This window comes from Podarcis melisellensis (assembly GCF_964234715.1).
Source record: "Podarcis melisellensis genome assembly, chromosome: 2".
Taxonomy (NCBI): domain Eukaryota; kingdom Metazoa; phylum Chordata; class Lepidosauria; order Squamata; family Lacertidae; genus Podarcis; species Podarcis melisellensis.
The window spans coordinates 29490835-29510672 of record NC_138529.1 but is presented as its reverse complement, the minus strand read 5'-3'; the positions used below and the strand labels follow the sequence as shown (position 1 = coordinate 29510672).

The 19838-nt window shown below is 46.4% G+C and overlaps 1 protein-coding gene across 2 annotated transcripts in view; it reads right to left on the bottom strand.

Annotated features, from left to right (window-relative positions):
* Positions 1–19838, bottom strand: part of RBFOX3 (RNA binding fox-1 homolog 3) — a 225372-nt gene that overhangs the window by 80566 nt on the left and 124968 nt on the right. The window contains exon 2 of one of the 2 annotated variants that reach the window (XM_081899817.1): positions 15030–15079. The exons of the other annotated variant lie outside the window; for it this stretch is intronic. The gene's annotated coding sequence lies outside the window, so the exon portion shown is untranslated. The remainder of the gene's footprint in view (positions 1–15029; positions 15080–19838) is intronic. 2 annotated transcript variants of the gene reach the window in all.

Below are 19838 nucleotides of genomic sequence, written 5' to 3'. Positions count from 1 at the left end.
TTTTCTTGACTCAGCTCATACACAGGCACCCGAGAAAAAGTGCATATGAAGCCGAGGATAAATCTGTCACTACGGAAGCATATAATTAACCTGCAAGACTCATTGCCACCAGGATGGGTCAAGAACAGAGATTACCGGGGATGGGGTGGGGGGTGGGACTAGACAGACCTGGAGCTGAGCAAACAAAGCTCCACTGCAGTGAAGCAAAGCCTATTTACAAGTTTACTCAGAAGTAAGATCCAAGGAGTTCTCAGGTAAGTGCTGATAGCAGCATAATACTGCAGCCCTAGCAATCACAGTCTTTAAGTCCTTCCCACATTACATGCAGACTTATTGGGGTGTCTGAAAGCTCATACTACTTGAGAACTATGAGCAACGTCTGGCCAGTCTATTAATACTGGGGGCCAAACTAGGCATGATGGCAGTATTAGATCTTCCTGTGTTATTAAAAACAAATGAAACGACAGCCACTTCTCTCTCTCTCTCTCTCTCTCTCTCTCTCTCTCTCTCTCTCTCTGTGTGTGTGTTTGTGTGTGATTTTAATCTTGGGGCTCATCTACACTCACCTGTTTCCCCACACTTTCTAGGAACAGGTCCATGCCCACCTGGTCTGTGTCCGAGATTCCCCTTGGAGTCCCTTCCAACTCAACAATCCTACAATTTTAATGCTGAATCAGAACAAAGGTTTTCTGTGGATTGCCTGCTCCGATTCAGCGGGCAAGAGTGGGTTTTCAAAGGGGAAATTGTGGGGCTGGTGGGGGAGTGCTCAGACACAGACCTGAAAAGCCCCGACCTGTGCCTGGAAATGCAGAGCAAACGTAAGTGTGGATGAGCCCTTCAAAACAATGAAGAAGGGAAGCATTAACCCCTTTCCCTGCCCCAATGCAATGGTCCTGACATACCCATATCATAGCAGCTAATGTACACAAGCACTGGGCAGCTTATTGGGGCAATGCAGAGCTCACTGGCGTTCCAGAAATCTGAACCAAGATTGCTTTGCTTTTTTCATTTGGAATAAATTCTGCACTTCATCCTCTCTTTTGTGCAGGAGTTGATACTACATGGTCCCGGTGGTTACTTGTAGTCTGGAAGGCCAGGAAGCTCTGATCAAATGCTCCAGAAAAATGAGTTACTACGACCAAACTAAGGAGGAGGATATAAATCTTCTGGCTTTCAACATGGGGCCATTTGGATGAGTGCTTCCTGGGGCAGATTAGCCCCCATCTGCCCAAAACATGGGAAGTCTGGCACCAAGCTTTGAAGCAATCAGGTGCTGCCACTGTGGGAGACAGGATAATAGGTTGGATGGTTTTTTGGGAATGAACCAGGCAGGTAATTCCTACCTTCCTGATCTCACCCTTGCAAGCAGGTTTCCAATGATAAGAGCCAGCTGGCTGTCTCCAATGTAGCTCAAATATCCAGAAACCCCAACTTTTAAAAAAATTGCTAGTTCCTTTCAAAGCAATGGAGCTTAGGATACAGCTTCACTGATTTTGTGTGTGCTTGTGTGTAATATATGGGCGTATTTTATTTTATTTTAAAAAAATGAAAAGTCAGCTTTCAAGATGCAAAAAGCCCCTTGGAAAATTCCCTGACTTAGCGACCTTCCTTTTCACCCCCATACCTGTCCGCAGCCCTGCTGCTTCAACACCATTTTTAAGGGATCTTTCATCTTCATTACACAACGCTTGCCAATCAGGGATGCAGTAGAGAACATATTGATATTATAGTGCCACATAACCACCAGATGTGTGTTATGCAAAGAAATCACTAAGGGTAAAATAACCTTTCCCATTGCCCCCCCTCACTAAAGTGGGAGAAAAGGGGACTGTATCCCTGATGCTTGCACAACTGGGCTGATGCTGCCTATATTCTTAAGTTGCACAGCTGGTTTCATTTACCACCAGATCTGCACTCAAGTCATCACATTTCCTCTTTCTGAAGAGGCTGGTTCTACCAATATAGGTAGAACTGGTGCAAATTTTCAAAATCCCATAGTTGCTGCCAGTCTAGGGAGGACCGAAGTGTGCCTCTTACTACATTTCATGGACTGAGCATAAGCCCTACCACCTCTCTGGGTCCTTTTCATCTTTTCGCATCTCTCTTCTAGAGCATGAGACTGTGAATCTCAGGATTTTGGATTCGAGCCCCACACTGGGCAAATGCAGGGGGTTGGACTAGATGATCCTCATGGTCCCTTCCAACTCTACCAATCTATTATTCTAATGCACATAGAGGGGATGATAAGTTAAAGCAAGAAGGAGTACTAAAGAGGGGGGGTTGGGAGAAGGAATCAGGTGTTCCAGTTTAGCCAAGATATAGTTTAGCTAAAAAGTGGAATGAGACACAAGGAAACCGTGGTTGGTAGAGAACTGAAATAGCGTGGACCTGAGCCCTCAATTTCTGAAGCAAATACTAAAGTATATGCATCTCTCTCTCTCTCTCTCTCTCTCTCCATCATCTTCCTTTAAGCCTTTAGAACCTGCTATAGATGGGAGAGGTGCCTTGTTGCAAAATATTGCAAATTTCACTTCTACTTGCAAAAATAATGGAAAAGTAATTAACAAGGCTCTTCTTGGTGGCGGGGCAAGCAGTTGGGGAAAAAGGAAAATGCACAGCTTTTGAAGAAGGAAAAAGGAAAGAAGCCTGTGGAATGGAGGAGGGGTGCTTTGCTGCAGGAGTATGAATACATGTAAGAGATAACAACGCTGGTCTTTGGCTCAGTTTGTGTTTGCCATAGCTGCAGTCTTATGCACACTTATCTGGGAGTAAGTTCCATTAAACTTAATGGGATTTAATTCTGAGCGGGCATGAACAGGGTTGCACTGCAGAGGGCTAGACAAGCCCTTTAGCATATTTGAGTTTGAGTTGTAGAGTGGAAGATGGCTTCGCCTCTAAGGAAACAGCAATAACAGCAACTATAAACAAAATAGGTTGTGCAGGGAGATATTGTGCCACTAGTAGAACTGCAGGAATGTTCTGTTAGATGGCCACAACATTTCAGCGACCATCACCCACACAAAACTCACAACTGCCATGGAGATTATGGTTTGTGTGACAAGAAACAGAAGCACCCCCTTAGGAAAGGCTTACTCACAATAACTGAGTAATAGAGGCTGTGTACACACCATGCATTTAAAGTGCATTTGAAACACATTTCCCAGCCCCCTCCCCCCCAAAAGATCAAAGGTTGTATTGGTACCCTCTATTTTGCCTTGGTCAGACCACACCTGAAATATTGTGTCCAGTTCTGGGCACCACAATTTAAGAAGGATGTTGACAAATGGAACATGTGCAGAGGAGGGCAATCAAGTTGATCAAGGGTCTATAAACAAACCTTATGAGGAGCGGTTGAGTGAGTTGGGAATATTTAGCTGGAAAAGAGGACTGAGAGGAGATATAATAGCCATCTTCAAATATCTGAAGGGCTGTCACATGGAAGATGGAGCAAGCTTGTTTTCTCTTGCTTTGGGTAGGACTCAAACCAATGGCTTCCGCCCCTTCTTCCCTCTGCTCCTACCCAGATAATAGCTAGAGTTCCTAGCACTTGGGCCTTAAAAACCTTAGATTCGATGCCTCCATCTAACAACAAGGGAAATCTCAGAAAATTTAAACAGTGAAGAACACATGCTACTAATTTTCGAAGCTTGGCCTCTGGTGCTGTGAACAGCCAGCTTGCAGCCAAACCCACTGAAAAATTCCTAGGTTTCACCCTCACTTTTTACTCCCATTTCCTCCCCGCCACTTATGCTCCGGTAATTGAACTGGGATACTTGTGCAGAACCTTCTCTCACATCAGTCAGAGAAAGACAGATCCAATACATATACTCAAAGCAACTTTCCACATTTGGTGGTTCTGACGAGCCAAGTAGTTAAATAAGCCACTTTTTGCGTGTGTGCTTTCATCAGCAAAGCAGTGGAAGAATGGTTTCCTATCCATAACCCTTTCATTAAATAATATATATATATATTAGTGAAGTGGTTAGTGTCAAGGCTCTGGCTAATTGGAGACAAGCACAGGCTGAATCACCTCTGACTATGTATTGTCTGTGCAAATGTACTTGCAAGGACTTGTTGTGATCCTAAATGAGAACCAAGCTCCGGGAAACATTTCAGGAGAATATACTGAGCACAAATCAAGCTCTGAGGCAATGCAGGAATGCCTATTGGAAGTGGGATGGTAGCGGAGGAAATTTAGGGGTGGAGGGGGTTGAGGCTGGCACTGCAGGACTGTGTTCTGCAACGACCACAGACAGATACGCACAGCATAGGGTAATTTTAAACAGTGGACTTAATGGGCTTGTGAGCTGTCTAATTATTACTTCAAAATAATGCTGCGTTGGGTGGCCCTCCTGCAAGTTCAGCTCCCTTCTCTTCAAAATCTTGCCCTGACGGCACCACTCTTTGCACGGTCACTTCAAAGGCGTTTTGATTTGAGTCAAAGGGTAATTCAAGATCACCACTTGTTGCACCCGACTTCCTGCACACCTCAACTCATTTCTAAGCACGTCCCTTTCTGCTTCTCATCTCTTTTATTGCTGTACCACTCTGACACCCAGCTTTGGTTTGTGGAGATGTTCAGATCTCTGCTGTTATCATTCTAAAAGGGATAGTTCCTTAGCTATTTGCTGCAGAATGTCCTAGGCACTGTGGTCAATGGTGACCACAGATAGCAACAGCTGCCAAACGACAGCCAAACGGCTGTAGTTCCGTCATCGGCTTGGAATCAGAGCTGGTGGTGCAGGTGGTAATTCAACAGGCTTATCCAGACACATAATTGCTCATGGGAGCAGTCTACCTGTATGAGAGGTAAGAGGTAAGGGACTGGGCTCATGGATGACAGCTTCTCCTTTTCCATGATTAAATAATAATAATCTGTCTGTCTCCTCATTTTGTTTTGCCATAAAGGAGAAGAGACCTGCTGCCAGTCCCCTTCTCTTGATGCAGGCCACTTGCAGTTATTTGCGCTTATAACCCAGCTGCAAGAAGATCTGCACCACCCTGGAGAAAATGTTGTAAGTTAGCCATACTACAGTTCGAAGCCATTGGCTTTCACTGAATCAGTCCCTGAGGGTCTGGCCAAGCCTGGGGTTCCTGAGTAGCTGAAACAATCACCCACCTTCCTAACCCTGCCGTCCAAGGTGTTGTTAGGGGACGGCTCAGGGGACCTGAGCTCCAAGTCTCTGGGCTGGGCTTCAGCTCTCCTGCCCCTTCACTCACCTAGGTGTGTTTGTATGCTGGCTAGGTGCCCTTCCTCCTGCCATCTAAAGGTGCTTCCAGACTGTTCTTTCCCCATGGGATTCAATCACATGGCAGCAAATTCAAACCGAACAGTCAAGGTGGATTTAGGCCTCTTTTGCAAAGCTGGACTTTTTTCAATAAGTGGGGAAATGCACTGAAGAGTATGGGGCATAGATTGCTTGATGGGGTGTTGTATAACCAACGCTCAATAGCTGGCTTTGTCTAACCTCCCTACAAGGTTTGAGCAAACCAATCAGGATGGAAGCTCAATGAGTGGATTTCCTGAAAGCACCCCTAATTTGCCCAGAGACGTTCTATACATTTATGCATTTTTGTCATGGGCCCGTACGATGCACCTGATTGTTCCTCTGGTCCATGGCTTGTCAGGGAAGAGCACAGGGGGAGAAGGGTTTTCTGACGCTGATTATCCTATATACCATCAGAATTACTCACAGCTTTTAAAACCATACTGTCCAATCCCATTCAGCTAGCTGAGAGAACCTGTCCCTATCCACAGCTCAGCTTCATTCCTAAACTCCTAGGGAAAATCATATCGGACCCCAGGACCTATAACAGTCCACCAAGATGAAAAAATAAAGGACTTTTGGGAATTCACATTGCCAATGAAGTTTTATAATAAAGAAAGGAAAAGTCTTGCTTTATGTTTTGTTCATAACTAACATATGCATAACATATCAAGGGTAAGAAATGGGCATGTGTATAGTCAAAATACTTTTTTAAAGTTCAGAAGCTGTGGGTTGATCTTTCCTGCCTCTCACTACTGAGCTTTTTAGACATGTGGCTAATTCTGTGCATGCATACCTGAGTATAAAATGCAAAGTGAGAATCAGCCCTGAGGGGCATCTTGCAATCCTTCTTTGTAGCAAGATCTCCCTGTCTCTCATTTTCATCACTGATCAAAAAGTGTGCTTCCTGCACACTCATGCCCCCACCCTTCAAACTGGCATGAGGGAGGCACACAGGTCTAGTTTATGTAATTTATTTCTTCTCATACAAACAGCCCTGGCCTTCTGCAATATGCATTAATGTGGACGATCCTAATGTGTGACCTAAATACAGTCGTACCTTGGTTCTTGAACAGAATGTGTTCCAGGAGTCCGTTCAACTCCTGGAACCATTCGAAATCCAAGGCACGGCTTCCGATTGGCTGCAGGAGCGTCCTGCAGCCAATCGGAAGCTGCGTCGGATGTTCGGCTTTCGAAAATCGTTCGAAAACCAGAACACTCACTTGCAGGATTCGATCAGTCGGGAGCCAATTTGTTCTGGAGCCAAGGCATTTGAGATCCAAGGTATGGCTGTAATCCCCAGTACCTTCAAATATAATTCCTGTGGTTGTTTCAGCTGCTGAGATAGTGGAAGGTGCTGCCAGTTACAGCTGTATACATGGATCACATATTAGCCTTGAATACACAAGCTTGGAGAGGAAGGTCCAGCATTGTTTGTACAGGGTAAGAAAATTGTTGTGAATCAGATGGCAGCTCCCCCCCGTCTTTTCTTTTAAATTGGGCCTATGAGAACACCCATTTTTCAAAAGCACACAAGCCACTTCTATTCATTATAGTGCTGTTACCAAGCCTAGGCAGGGACTGCCTTTTCCAGTCTTCTTTGCACATGCTCCATTACCATTCTTAATTCATATTGCACTTTCACAGTCCAATTGCCATTTTTTTTCCAGCCAGCCAGGGAAACTGTGAGTCAGGCTCACGTGTTCAGGGACTGGGCAGCAATAGTGCTGGTCATTCTCTTGGACTGCAAATGCATTTCATGGCCCCATCTTTTAAAGTAGATTTGCCAAGCTGGTGCCCTTCCGATATTTTAGGCTACAACTCCCATCAGACCCAGGCAGCTTGCTGTTGCTGATGAGAGTTGCAGTGCAGTCCAAAAGGCTGGCTGAAGACTGATGAAGACTGCTTTGAACCTAGCCTGGATATCGGAGGGCAAAGTTTCCTACAGCAAAGGGTTAGTGTATGATGACCTTTCCTAGTTTGGGTCTACAAGTACCATTTGAAGTAAAACAGAAATTCAGATTCATTTCGCTGAAGTCGCTTAAACAAATGTCATACAGCTAGTATGTAAAAAGAGCCCCGCAGGATCAGACCACAGATCCAACTAGTTCAGCATTGTGCTCTCACTGTAGCCAACCAGATGTCTGTGGGAAGCTCGAAGGACCAGAACACAACAGCCCCGTCCCATTGTTCTCCAGCAGAATTGTATTCAGATTTATGTGGCCTCTAATACTGAAGGTAAACATACAGCCGTCATGCTTAGTAGCTATTGGTAGCCTTATCCTTCATGAATTCATCTAACGCTCTTTCAAAGTCATCTAAGTAGGTGGCTATCACTGACTCCTGTGAGATTGAATCTCATAGCATAACTATGAGTTCTGTGATTTTCCGATTTTCAGCTTCACTGCATGTCCCTGAGTTCTAGCATTTTGAGAGCAAGAGAAGCTTCTCTGTTTCCACCTTCTCTGCACCATGTAAAATCTTCTATTATGTCCCGCTTTGCTTGCCTTTCTTTCTAAATTAAAATACCCTAATGTTGTAAACTTTCCTCCTAAGGGGAGTTGCTCTAGCAATCATTTTGGTCGCCCTCTTCTGCACCTTTTCCAGTCCTACATTAAGTCTTATTTGAGGTGTGACGACCAAACAGCATTTCAAGTGCAGTCGCACTACATATTTGGATAAATGCTTTATCATATTGGCAGTTTTGTTTTCGATTCATTTTCTAGGGCTCCCCAGAATGGAATCTACCTTTGCGGTATCAGCCACACACACTGGTTTGATATTTTTATCGAGCAACCTCAAAATCCATTTCTTGTTGGTCACTGCCAGTTACCGCCTGCCATAGCAAAAAACACCCCTCCTTTAGATACTAATCATCTGCATATGCTAATTCATCTAAATCTATATGCAAATTTAATTTCCCCCCCATTGATTAGCATTAAGACGAAAAGATGCTGGGAGGCAAGTGAAACAAAGTCTTACAAATAATTCTTGATTCTTGTTCAAGATCTAACCCTACTGCCTTGACTGCAGGTTCTTCCAGATGGTTACTGTTTTGCCCTGCAATTACAACGGTTTGGGGAGTCTTGAGCAAAGCCCACCTCCTCAAAAGATTGGACTTTTAGCAATAAGGAAAGTGATGGGGAAATGCACAGGAAAGTGTGGGGTGACACTTTCGATAGTCGTCCCTCAAACAAATCAGGATCAACGCTCAATAAACAGCTCATCTGGAAGCACCCTGCTACTGAGCTGGACCACAGAAACGTAAAATCAAACACTCTAGTTTGTCTGGGCAATAAGTTGGGGGAAGAGGAAAGGACAGCAGCTTCCTTCCACACAGTACTCTCATAAGAATTTGGAACTGCCAAGCATAGATAGAGAAACACCTCCAACAAAGCTCTTGGAATAAGGCATTGGCTTTCCCAGGAAATGTTAAGACAAGTTAACACCTGCCACTGGGGCACTAAGGTCCAGCGCCATTCATCTTCAATCTACACTCCATTCCCAGCCAGGCCCTCATTCACCCCAACAACGTGCAGTCAAGGCTGAAGTGTATTCTTGGGTTTCATAATTGTTTCCTTCTTCACCTGGCTGAGCGTTCAGTAGTATCCTGTAGATTTAAAAGGAGGATGCTGACGGCTTAAAGGACTAGCGCTCAGAGAGGCCCTTTCCACATATAATCCAGCTGCTCGGCACCTTTTTTTCAGTGGCAGACTGCCCCCCTTGCACTGCACGTATTCCAGTTTTGCATGAGGGCAGTGGTGCAGAAGAGAAAGCCAGAGAAGACATGGAGTTCTGCTTGGAACAGAACACACAATGAATTAGGGGGCCTCAGATTTCATTCCGTGCAGACTAATCTGTCGGGAATTCAGGCACAATGATAACGAAAGGTACAGGGAAGTAAGTGGCAGGGCTGCTGAAAGATCCTGTAAGTTGTCCTAACCTCCACTCACAAGACACACTCCCAGGATAGCAGGCGATGGTTCACCTGTAATGCCAGCATATTCCACTTTTCCAAGTAACACGTACAAATAGAGTTGGCTCTTGCCCGGCCGACAGAGATCTACTGCTTCAGCTGCCATCGGCTGTGATTCCAGAGAAGAACAGGGTGGAGAGACAAGGTGCCAAAGAACCCTGCAGAGCCACACACCTTCAGTTAGGCCCTGGCCCCTTAGTGGCTTTTTAAGCATAAAAACCAAAGAATTCACCTTGCTAACAACAACACTTTGAAGAATATCCTCTGGACAGATTAACCAAGAGTCCACCCAGAGCTCATAGCAAAACCCTAGAATTGGGGAGGGGGGTGGAACAGGAAAATAAATGCAAAGGCCCGTTCCCACCAGCCAATGAGGAAGTAGCAAAACCCCTTGCTTGCCAACACCCACCTCCAAACAGCCAGCAAAACTCTGGAAACTAGCAACAACACGTAAACGAGGCAACCGGGACTCGCCCAAAGCAGGGACCTACCCAGAAATACATCATCATGCTGGCAGCCGGGATGTCCACAGAGCCACAGAGAGGTGGTCCGGCCCAGGCCGCTGGGTGTCTCCCCGGACCCCCGGCTCTCTCCGTCCTGGGATGCTGACCGGGGTTCCCTCCTTTCACAGGCGCGGTCCCGTTGACACCAGATGCAGGCCACCGCGTGCCTCCTCGGAGACTGCCATGGGCAAATGACGTGCCAACTTGGTGAAGGAATCGCAGGTGGGGGTTGGGGGTTTGGTGGCTTCCAGGAGGGCAGCAGCTGAGACGAGGGAGTAAGACCCTGACAACAGGAGGTTGGGTTTTCTGTGGGGTTAACCACGAAAACACCAGCCCCTTGGAGGGAAAAAGGAGGGAAGAAAGCCAGACCTGTTCTTCCCACAGAGGTCCTGGAGCAGGGCGGGCAGGCGGGCAGGCGGGCGGGCAGGCTGGCTGGCTGGCAGCACAGGGTTTTCTGGCCGGATGTGAGAGAAGAGGCGCCTCAGCTCACGGACAAGCGGGCTCACTTGACAGGTTGCCGTGGATGGGATGGGTGGGGGTGGAGGCTCTGTGCCGTGGGGATGCGTGTTATGTATGTGCGTGTTTGTGTGTGTGAGAGAGAGAGAGAGAGAGAAAGAGAGAGAGAGAAAGAGAGAGGCAGCTGGGAGCGGAGGCTCCCGCCGCTCTGACACTCTGCAGTGTATGTCCTGCCTCAGCATTTTCTAAGCTACCCTGTCAATAAGGAAACTGGCCGCTCATGTAATTAACCTGTGAGGTGCCAGCTTCCTCCCTGCTGGTGCTGAGCCTCCAGGCATTCTTGCTGCTCTCTGGCCCTTGGCTTGTTACCATAAGCAGGTCTTGCCGTGATTAAGGAGGACAAGGGCAGCTGGTGACACAGACAGCCCCTGTTTTAAAGGGCAGCGAGCCTCCAGGCTGACAAGAGATTCAGTTCTCCCAACTCCAAGGTTATAGAAAATAAAGGCCTCGAGGCCTAACTAAAATCAGACACTCGTTGTGTCAACTGTGCGGGGAAGTCTGTGTCCCCAAAAGCTTGCTAGCTAAGCTGATTTCCGAAAGGACCTGATCTTGTATCTTCTTGCTAATTTTGTTGGTGCCATGCTCACAGCTGCAGGGAGGTTTTGCGAGGCTTCCTACCCAAACAGGGTGTTCGTTTTATCGCTGACGGGGAGAGCACATCTCTCTACTAGGCTGGGGTTTCTGATTATGGCTATGAGGCGGGAAATGGGGTTACCTGGGCATCAAAGGCTGCGGAGTACTGGCTAACTCTCCTGTGCTTTGCCCATATGGTTCAATCCACGCTAAGTTCTTGGACTATGCAAGGGCTTCAGACTCAGGGGCAGTTGCATGCCAGAAGGACCCAAGAAAGGTTAGTGGGAGCTGTACATCAGCACCCAAATGGCCTCTTGTGTGCCGCGGCGCCCTCTACTGTTAGCAACCTCATGCCCAAGACACTCCTCCAAACCAGAAAATGGAGGCTGCACTCTCGGCCAGCCTTAGTAACCTTCATTCTCTTGGCAAAGCACCCACTGTCTGCCGGAGCCCAGTGCCCATTCTTTGGCAGCCCTTATTCTGGAGAGAACTCCCAGTGACTTTTAAAGGAGAACTCTCATGTGATGGCCCATTTAACTTCTTTTCTTCTCTTTTTCCCAAGACACAGGGTGTCTCTGGACTGAAGAGCAGTGAAGAGACAGGGAAGCCCAGTTTCCAGCTTCTCCTGATGACCCAAGAGCAGGACTAGATGCTACAAAACGCACCACCTCCCTTTCTGCCCTTCATTGTGACACCACACCATGAGTTTACCCACCTTCTCATTGCTGGCTGCTAGTGACCACAAAATGCATTGCATAAGGACACTGCAACATGCATTATGCTATATGACAGGCATAGGCAAACTCAGCCCTCCAGATGTTTTGGGACTACAATTCTCATCATCCCTGACCACTGGTCCTGTTAGGTAGGGATCGTGGGAGTTGTAGACCAAAAAACATCTGGAGGGCTGAGTTTTCCTATGCCTGCTATATGAGATGCTAACAGGAAGAAAGGAGACACAGAAATGGAGCAGCATCAACGTCATCTGTGCAAAATTTAGCTCCATCTGCGCTGACGGTGAGCAAGCTGAACACTGGGGCCTTGGATGATTCCATTGCCCCTAGAACGCCAAGCTAATGTATTTGGACATCAGGCCACATTATTCCTCTGTCCACAAAGGAGGGGAAAATTAAACAGGGCCCCAGAAATGGTACAAAATGCCTTAAGTGAATGAAGCCCCACCTGATTTTCTCAATAGCATACACAATGTCCCGCTCAAGTGTGCTGAATTTCTGCTGCTCCTGCCAAGCCCAGGAGGAGTGAAGCCCCCCCCCAACCTGCCTCTTATATGCACATGTGAAGAGGACTTGAACTGTGTGCTTCAGAGAGGAGGGTGAGACTCTAAAAAAGGGCAGGGGCTTCTATCCCTTTAAGATTTCACATATCCCATTGGCACAGCTCTGTCCCCCCCAACATAGCATGATGGCAATGGGGGACTTGCACCTGTTAAACCCCACTTCCCCCTTCAAATCTCTCCAAGGGGGAGAGGGCCTGGTCCTTTTGGGAATACAATCATCAAGCCAAGTGCTCTGCTGCGTAGCCTTTGATTTGCTTCTCCGTTAATTCATACAATGATTTGATTGGTCTATGGCACAGCTGCTGTTTTACATTATTGGATTATACCCCAGTGTGCAATTCTCCAGAGTTCAGCACAGTGAATAGCTATTCTTGCCCTTCCTAAATTACGGATCAGGGGCTGACATTAACCCCTCCATCAGCTACAATGTCAGAAGGATGCTGGTGTTCTGCATGGAAGGCAGGGCAGTTACTGACAGCTGGGTGCTTACAAGCCAAGACCTTGACTGCTCAGTGATGGCTGTCCCAGTGACACCAAAGCCTGAGACTCTGTGGCACGTGTGTGCCTCTTGCCCCTGTTCTCCATCCTTGGGCACAGGCTTCTCAGGCTGTGTACTTTTGGGGGCATGAATAACTCCAGCAAGAACGTGGCACGGTGATAAATGACTTTGTCCAACATGAACACACACAATCCATCTGCAATTAACACACTAGGAAATCGCATACACCTGTTTGGCACCAGGCTGGACTGTCATCTTGGTTAACGACCCTGAATGGTGCCAATCAAAAGATCAGGCGAGAAGCTCACACTAAACTAGCAAATGAATCGAGTTTTGCTACAGACCTCGAGCAAACTCCTCAGCTTCTCCAGGGTACATTGCCCCAGAGTTAACCTCCCGCAGGGCTCTGCTGTTCATGTTGGGGTGGTTATGTGACTGTAAGAAGGAGCTATGGTACAGTTGTGGAGATGCTGAGGGCCAGGGCTTTTTTGCAACTGGAACCCACTAGAACTCAGTTCTGGCATCTCTAGGAGAACAAGGCTTGGGTGTGCTGCAGGCTCCGTGGTAAGTGCGCGCCTTGTAAACATTTGCCAATGCCTTAGAGCTGGGGTGAGGAAATTCAGATGGCAAGAATACTGCGTCTGATGTTTTACATGACTGGGAGAAGGAGAAGGACTTACACAACTGCCTTGTGTAACTGTGGAGTATGGGATTGGGAACTGGGGAGTAGTGGTGCCATTCAGATTTTGAACCACTGTACTCATCATTTTGGAACATTGGCTGGGGCTGATGGGAGCTGAGAGTGCCAAGAGGGCACCAAGCTGGCAATGCTTGCTCAAGTAGAAATCTTGCCTCTGCCATGAATACATTAGGTGACCTTGCACAAGCTGTTATTCTCAACCTCTCCCAAGAGCTTATATAGTAGTAGTAACAAGAACAATCCTAGCCTACCCTATGGGGTGGTTGTAGAATTACTGAAATAATTATACAGAAGTAATATAATAATCATCACCATCATCCCAATTCTCAACTATCCACTTTAAAACAAAGCAAAAGTAAAGCCACACATCTCATCTCTACCACCCTGGTTGATCTTGGGGATGACTATCACTGTAATGAAGTGGTGGGCAGCCTATGATCCTGAGCTGTTATCTGTTTGTTTGTGAGATTTATACATTGCTTTTTGAAGAAATCCACCACAAAGCGGCTACAACACTTAAGAATACAAATCCATTTCACAAAACATTTCAAAACATGTACTGTGGAATTCAAATTGGAGCTTAGGAGATGGTTCTGCCAGCACAAGAATTTCTGCTTGTCAGATGGAACCATCTCCCTTCTCCTTCCTCGGGGGGGGGGCGGTGTCTCCTGACCCCCACCAAGTTGTTCTGGGGAATGTGGGAGGCATGTGGGAGTGAGGAGAAGAGAGGGGAAAGCCCCATGGTGCTAGCGCGACTCATTCGTCATTTATCTTAAAGTACCAGCAAAAATATTGTGTGAGTTTAATCCCTCCTCATTTTCCAAAGACTGATCTGGCGTTGTAGCTACGTACATTTGTAAGCTATGAGCCAGGAAGCCCATGAGTCAAACCCCACCTCAGTTGTGAACTCACTTAGGTGACTTCAGACAGCCATTCCTCAGTCCTCATTTGTGATACAAGTATGCCTAATAACACAGGTCTACCTTACATCAATTATTATTAATAGGTGTTTCCAGACTGTCACTAATTTGGGTGGGATTCAACCACACACCAGCATATTCAGTTTGCACATTTATAGTTAAGTAGGAACTCTCGTGCAACAAACTTGCATCCCAAAAAATTCTGACTTTTTGTGGTAAGGAAAGTGATGGGAAAGTGTACCGGAAAATGTGGGATGACACTTGCTTTTAAGCAGCCTCATCTAACCTCGCTGCAAACCAACTCAATTAAATGCTCAAAAAACAGCCGACATTTTCTAATCTCCCTACAAATAAGGAAAGCAGGATGAATGCTCATTGAACAAGTCATCTGGAAGCAATGATGACGACGAAGACAACGATGATCAATTATCATCATTAATTTACTACCACCACAACATTACCAAGTGTTAGCTTCACTTCCAGGCTCTGAGATACTAGCACTGTAGATAAGATTTAGCAGATTCAGCAGATGGCAGCTGACCAAACGCTCTTCTCTTTTGAGATTAAATATGAACCTACGTGGACCTTTCTCCTGTGTGCATCTGCTAGAGAACAATGATCTTGTCATCTTATGCCTTTCCTAAGTGAATTATGCCTGAGCAAACCAAAGTGGTCCCTAGACTCACACTTGGGTGAAGAGGGGGCCTCCCCTCAACAGCCTCTCCTTCTCCCCCCACCCCCAGGCTTCTGTGCCAAGGAAAGGAAGTTCTTGTGTTACCTTTGGAATCAGCCAAGCTTCCCCCGTGGTGCTCAGTCACTTTGGGCTCTCTAAGAAAGAGAAGAGAAGGAAGAATTGAAATCAATTATTGTTATGGCTAACACACCCACGGTCGATGCCATTTGCTTGCTGACTGGCAACATTCTTTCCGAACATGTGTTATTATCTTCCTAGGAGATTCCGGAAACCTGCCCAGGCTTCAGAAACAGAGCGGCAATATGATCCATGCTCCTGTTTGTACAGGTCAACCAAGGAGCCAGCTGCTGGTCAGAGGGAACTGAATGAAGCCTGCTGTGTTCTGGTTTAAACCTCTTTATTACAAATGCATGATCCTACATTTTTTTCCTGAATGAGCTCAGAGGAGCTATTTAATTTCACAACCACACTGCTGCAAAGCTAAGCTGTGGTAGGTCGTTTACTTACCCAGAAGATGCAATGCTTTTATGTTAAAGCAGTCTCCAGCTGTTTTTGGACTACAACTCCCATCATCCCTAGCTAGCAGAACCAGTGGTCAGGGACTACAGTGGGAACTGTAGTACAAAAAAAACAAAAACAAAAAAACCACAGCTGGAATCCCAAGTTTGGGAAACACTGTGTTAAAGGCTCAAGTTTCCCATGTGCTAATATCCTCACGACCATAAGCAGTCCCAAGCCATCTTGAGGCCATGCCTGTGCATTGCTGCTTCCGATGACCCCAATTCCCTTTCTTCAACAACTCAGGCATGCCATACGTAAATGCTGATTCTTGTCAAAAGGCTATTTTCTAGTTGAAATCAGTCATTACAGTTATTTGGGTGGGATGCAAGGCCGGGGGCAATAAGGGAACTTCAGATCTACAGGAAGGCATAGAAGTTAAGCATCTTGACTGAGGAATGCTAACAAAGCGCTCTCTGCATCTCAGGCAGGGCCGGCCCAAGACATTTTGGCACCTGAGGTGAACCACAAAATGGTGTTCCCCTGCCTTCCAGGGAAGAAAGGGTGAGTGAAGATCTACATTAGGAACAAGGGGGGAATGAAGAGCTACATCGGGATCTGCTGCCCCTGTGTTTCCTGCTGTCTGAGGCAACTGCCTCAACTTGCCTCATGGGTGGGCCAGTCCTGCCCTCTAGTTTTCTGCTTCTTGCAATCCATTCAACTCTGTGAACACCTCTGTGCCGAAGGGAGATACAAGTACAAATTAAGCGAATGGATTAGTTTTTGGAAGAGATGTGCTCCCAGCTGAAGCACAAACATATGAACAGGCTTTACTGGAGCAACAAATCCTTTGCATCTGCTACTGAGCTCTGGAGTTTTGCTTCCTCAGAGCCACAGTTGCTTTGGGAGAAGGTCCTCTTTGCAAATTGTTGCTGAGGATAAGTTCTGACTCTCGCCCGCTCCTTGCACTCATAGCCAACGCCACCTTTTAAGGATTCCTGGGTGCTCTGACTGTGTGACATACGGTATGGAGATCAATTATGGAAATTCCTGCCTCTGTGAACCCAATTCAGGGAGAATCACAGCTCATTAGGCCGGGGTTCGCTTCCATTAATGCCGTGATAATATCCGCCCCCATCACTGTGGCTTCCCTGGAAATCGCCCAGAAAGCTCTCCTCTGCAACTCAGCCTGGCAGTAACATGGCCACTACAAAGAAACTCCGTGCTGCCCTCATTCTGCAAAAAACCCACTTGCTAAATGAATACCCTGGGCCCCCTGTGGCTGAGATGCAGGTCTCAGATCTATCCCATGGGTGCGTGTGCTGAGATCAGTCATCTCCCTGCGCTGCCATAAGCGAATCCTGGCAGTGGAGTGTTTAGGGACCCAGACATATTGACAAGACCCTAGGGAAATAAATAATAGAAGGGGGTGAGATGGCAGTGCCAATAACAATTTATTACCAAATCTTCACGTCTACCAAGGCAGGCACCTTTGCACACTCAATGGCCAGCCATCCTTCAAAAATCTTACCAGCCAGGTTAGCTCGTGTGAGGGGTAGAGTGCGACTAAGTACTACATCATCATGTGAGCAGGCAGAATTTTGTGCAACACAGAGTTCCAGTTCACTCTTGCACGATCAAGTAAGGCAGGGATTAAGAGAGTAGAAAACAACAACCCCAAATCAACAACAACTGCAGTATCTGCAACATCCATGACAGCGGAATCAACAAAGAAAAAGGAAATTTGCTGGACAATTGCAGGCAGCTAATGCAATACAGTTCAGTGTCACACACATTGCTGCTTATAATCAGAGCAAGAAATTCAACATCTTCCTCCTGCCACAGGACAGCAGTCAGTGATGAACGGTGTCAGCTACTGACAGGGTCTCCACCCAAGGTCCTGAGCACTCCCTCCCTTGTGATTCCTAGCTAATTCTTTCCTTTGAAATTAGCCAGTGCTTTTACTCGGGTTGGGAGAAAGGGCAGTTTGGAGATGGAAAAGGCCACCCAGATAAAGAGGATCATGGTGAGAAGACTGCTGGTTATTGGTGCTTCTTGAGCATGCAGAGTTGTAGATAGAATACACACAACAAACTTCATGCAAGATAGGAGGTGAGAGAAGCACCTGAAGACCAGTCTTATTTAGCACAAGTTTTTTTTAATATTATTATTACTACTACTACAAAGTGATTTCTCCTTATCCTGCAGTATACCCTCTCTCTTCCAGATTCTTTGTTATTTCTAATATTTCATTCTTGTTTGCTATATATTGTGGAAAGTTGTTAACTATGCATTTGGGCGCTTCTTAAAATTTTGCAAAGTTTGCATGATGGTTCCTGAGATCAAGCAGGTTTTTGTCTATGTTTGGGTGCCGTTTTGAATCCAGATGAACCTTTCTAAATGGTGCTGATTTTAACCACTGATTTCAAAACTGCACTGATTTTTTTTTTTTGGTCGTTGTTCCTTAGAATTTCCAAGCAACACCAGGTTATCAGTCTGCTTGTCTCTTAAATCAAAACATTTCCAAGGAAGACATAGGTACACTTTATAACTTTCCCAAGTGGCAAAACCCATGTAGAGGATTTGACCATGGTCACAGGGGAGAATCCATGGCAGGGTTTAGTACCAAATTCAAGCCTCTAGATCAGGGGTAGGCAACCTAAGGCCTGTGGGCCGGATGCGGCCCAATTGCCTTCCCAATCTGGCCCATGGACGGTCCAGGAATCAGTGTGTTTTTACATGAGTAGAATGTGTGCTTTTATTTAAAATGCATCTCTGGGTTATTTGTGGGGCATAGGAATTCGTTCATTCCCCCTCCCCCCAATAAATATAGCCTGGCCCACCACATGGTCTGAGGGACGGTGGACCGGCCCCAGGCTGAAAAGGGTTGCTGATCTAGATCTAGAGGTGGGGAACAGGTTAGCCACCCCTGCTCCAGATTTAAAAATTCCTATACACTGGACCATTCCTACCTGCAAAGGCATTTCCCTAGGCTGGATTTGTTCCACCAGTGCGCCAATGGAGCCCTGACCTCCCTGCCACTCCTCCCCGCCCCATCCTGTCCAGGTAAATTGAAGCAACTCAATGGTTCCACACTGGCTGCTACTGTGCCTAGCAGGGGGCAACATTAGAGCTTTATTTATTTCAGTAATTTCTACTTTGCCTGTCCACTCCAACTGTGCACTCAGACACTTAGAACATTCCACAAAACAACAAATATTTTAAAAACACAGCACATATATATCTCTATATAAATATGTACCACCATCACCGCATGGGCAGCAGCTTTGAGTGAACCAAAGACCCTCCAAGTAAACTATGTCCACTTCCCCATTCCCTTCCCTCTCTATTAGGCTTTTCAAGTACTCCTGTTATGTCCCACATCCTGTCTCCTCCTCCTTTGCGACTCCAAAATTAATGTTGCTGTTTAATTAAATTCATTAGCTCAGATTATCTGGCTATATAACCTGCCCCCTACCTCTTCCCTATTTTCTGTCCCTCTCCATGCACAAGCAACAGTGGAGAGTTTCTTTATGGGCCATTAAAAGCGTAATGTTTAATTTATCGGCGCATTCTCAGGTGGGTGGGTTGGCTGGTCCCAATGTCAACACTTTTAATTAAATGAGAAGAGCTTTTGCACAGGGAAAGGGGGCCATGTTTCCAGCAGCTAATCAGAGAACCGCTGGGGTGAGGGCTCTGCACAGGCAACATAGGCAAACATTGCTCTTCACGCTAGTTGTGCATGACACGTAGGGAGGAGAAAATCCAGTGGATTAAAGCCAGCAGGAGAGGCCCTACTTGCAATACCTTACCCTAGGGATGGGGTGGTGGGGCACATTAAGGGGTCTTCTCCGTGGTGAGGAAGAAGGAATGGCCTCCACTCTGAGATGCTGCTTGGACCTACATTATTTGCTTTCCATTGGCAGGTCAAAGGGCACCTCTTTCTCCAGGCCTTGAAGGCACAATTACCGTATTTTTTGCTCTATAAGACTCACTTTTTCCCCTCCTAAAAAGTAAGGGGAAATGTGTGTGTGTCTTATGGGGCGAATGCAGGCTGCACAGCTATCACAGAAGCTAGAACAGCAAAAGGGATTGCTGCTTTCACTGCGCAGCGATCCCTCCTGCTGTTCTGGCTTTTGAGATTCAGAATATTTTTTTTCTTGTTTTCCTCTTCCAAAAACTAGGTGCGTCTTGTGGTCTGGTGCGTCTTATAGAGTGAAAAACACGGTAAGTAGTCTTAACTGAAAGGGGTCAACTCCTTCCACGGAATGGTGTTCAATGTTTCGGTATGAATTATGTGAATTTTAGAATGCCCCTCCCACATATATATCCTGCCCAGGGACCATGTGGTCATAAATGTAGTAATAATTAGTACACTAGCCCAGCTTGTCCTGT